We start from the raw sequence: 2551 nt of genomic DNA, 5'->3' as shown, positions 1-2551 counted from the left end.
GGGGCGTGCCTGGGGATGTAGAGTCACTAGAAGAAATGGGGGCCCAGGTTGGGGGGGTGTCTCAGTGGTTAAGGCAGGATGAGCCTTACAAAGCTGAGGCATGGTGGGTCAGAGCCCAAGGCCAGAGGGAAAGCCACTCTGAGAGCAGTGTCCGTACCCGCAACCTGCCAGGCCCCTGACCTCGGCCACCCACTGCACATGGACACAGCCCCACAGAGACACACACTCCCTGCTGTCTTCGTCCGGCTCCGGCGGTTACCCGTTGGCCTGCAGTGAACTGACTCTGCCTCAGGGTGCAGCACAGATGTGCCTCTCCCTGGTGCCTGCCCATGAGGCCTTGGACTGGGGACTCCTGTCCAGGGCCTGCCTGCAGCAGGCAGGTACGCAAGGGAGAAAGCCCTGGGCAGGAGCCCGCCCCGCTGGTGCCGGCCCCCTGCAGCCTCCCTCTCCTCCGCTGGGGCAGGGGGCCCACCGCTGAGTGGGCCGCAGTAGGGCTGGCCAGTTGGCTGGGATGCAGACCCCGGCCAGGCCAGGCCTCCGCCCAGTGTCCGGGTGAGGCTCAGGATTCTGCCCACTCCCCGGGCCCCGGGGGTGAGAGTAGGGCTGCGGGGCACAGAGATCCTGCTCAACGCTGAGCTCCCGGCTCGGCCATCCTCCCAAGCCCAGGCCCAAGGCTGGAAGGTCACTCTTTCCTCCACCCTGCATTCTTCCTCCACCAGGTCAACAAACACACCCACTGACCACAGCCAGTAGCAGCCAGGCGCCAGCTCAGGAGAGCAGTGAGTCAGCCGGCCCGTGTCTCCTGCCCCACCTCCAGGTCTGCCAGCGCTGGGTGTCGGGCTCTGGGATCAGGAGAGCATGGAGAGGCCTGAAACCCAGCTCCAGGGAGGGCAGGAAGGCTTCCAGGAGGAGGCCCTGAAGCTCGAGGGTCAAGGAGAGGGGCAGGGAGTAAGATAGGGGAGGGCTGGCCAGCCTTCCAGGCAGAGGCACACTGGCCCGTGCAAGGACTCGGTGCATTCCAAGAATTGCTGAGTCCCCATCCAGGAGTGGCCATGACATCTCCGCCTCTCCAGGTTGGAGGGTGTCCAAGAGTCAGCAAGCACCTTTCTTGGCTGGCTCTCCTAGGCACTCAGGGGCCCTCATCCGGCACTGGCTTGTTGCCAGAAGCCACTCCTGCACTGGAGCTGACCCAAGAAGATGTCCTGGGCCGGGCAGAGGCAGGGAGTGGGCAGTTACAGGCCCTATTCCCACCTGACAGAGGCACACGGTGGGTCTGGCGCAGAAGCTGGGGCAAGGCTGGGAAAGCGCCTGGCCCTAAGCATCTGCACCCTGCGCCCTGCCTCATGCCCTTCCATTGTCAGTCAGTCCCACCCACCCGGCCGGCCTCCCCAGGGTCTGAATTCCACAGGTCTCTGGAAAGGTTCGTCAGACAAACCCAGGGACAGGGATGCTCTATCCGCATTTTCTCATCTTGCCCTAATCACAAGCTTTAGAAGTTCCCGTCATTCTCCTTGACAGGTGGGGAAGCTGAGGCTTGAAGTCGATGTCCAGGCCAGACCTACACACTGAGTGCTGGAGCCGGGCCCTCAGGGCAGGGGCTATGTCTCCGCCGTCAGACCAGGGTTGGACAGAGCCCCGCCTGCCTCCACCCGTCCCCTGATGCACCCATGGTCCCCTGGGCCCTCAGGCCTGGGGCAATCTGCTCCCTGTGAGCTCCAACTGAGGGTTAGATATCAAAAGGGACTTCCAGAGCTGGGGGCCGCCTTTCCCTAGCGGGTCAGCCAGGCTTCCTGAGCCTGCTATGGGCAGGCCCCCCCTGGGCAATGTGGGGATCATGGACCAGGTCCTGCAGTCCAGCAGGATTGATGAGGCAGGGCAAGAAGAGGTATGGCAGAGAACATGGCCACAGCACTCCTGGAGGCCGCGAGCAGGGCCAGCTTCCTCGGGCCTGTTGCCTGCAGGCCAGCCAGTTCAGGCTGCCCCAGACCCCTCAGACCCCATCCTGGGGGGGCCTGAGAGGGCTGCTGAGAGGCCCGCAGGGGAGGGACCCTCAGACGCAGGATCCGGCTGGCCAGAGCAGGGGTCCCAGGTAGGGGGCAGAGGCAGATGAACGACAGCCCGACTTTGACTTTGCCCGAGCCCCGTGGCTGAGCGGGTCAGACAGCTTGCTGCCAGTAGGGGCTGGACCCGGAGGAAGGGTCGGAGGCGAGAAGATGGGGCGCAGGGGAGACCAGGGAGGCGGCTCGCAGGGAGGTCTGAGGTGGGGGGACCGCTTCCAGTTGTTTCCCAGGCCCCCCGCTCCGTGTGCTCCGCCCCCACCGCCACCTCCGCCCGCCAGGAGCGAGGCCAGCAGGGTGGGAAAGGGCGACCTCTGGGGGCGGCGGCCGCGGGGGTACCGCCCCGCGAGGGGAGAGCCCCGGCTGGCGCACCCGCCGCCGCCGCCGACGCGCCGGGCAGGGCGGGGCCTCCCGGCGACCCCTCCCCGACTCCGCCCCGGGCCGCGCCCGCTCCCCACGTGGCCGCGGGCTGGCGGGGCGGGGCGGCACCTCCT

The sequence above is a fragment of the Zalophus californianus genome, chromosome 6, assembly GCF_009762305.2.
Source record: "Zalophus californianus isolate mZalCal1 chromosome 6, mZalCal1.pri.v2, whole genome shotgun sequence".
Classification (NCBI taxonomy): Eukaryota; Metazoa; Chordata; class Mammalia; order Carnivora; family Otariidae; genus Zalophus; species Zalophus californianus.
The sequence above is the reverse complement of the archived record's forward strand: the minus strand, read 5'-3'. Positions refer to the sequence as shown.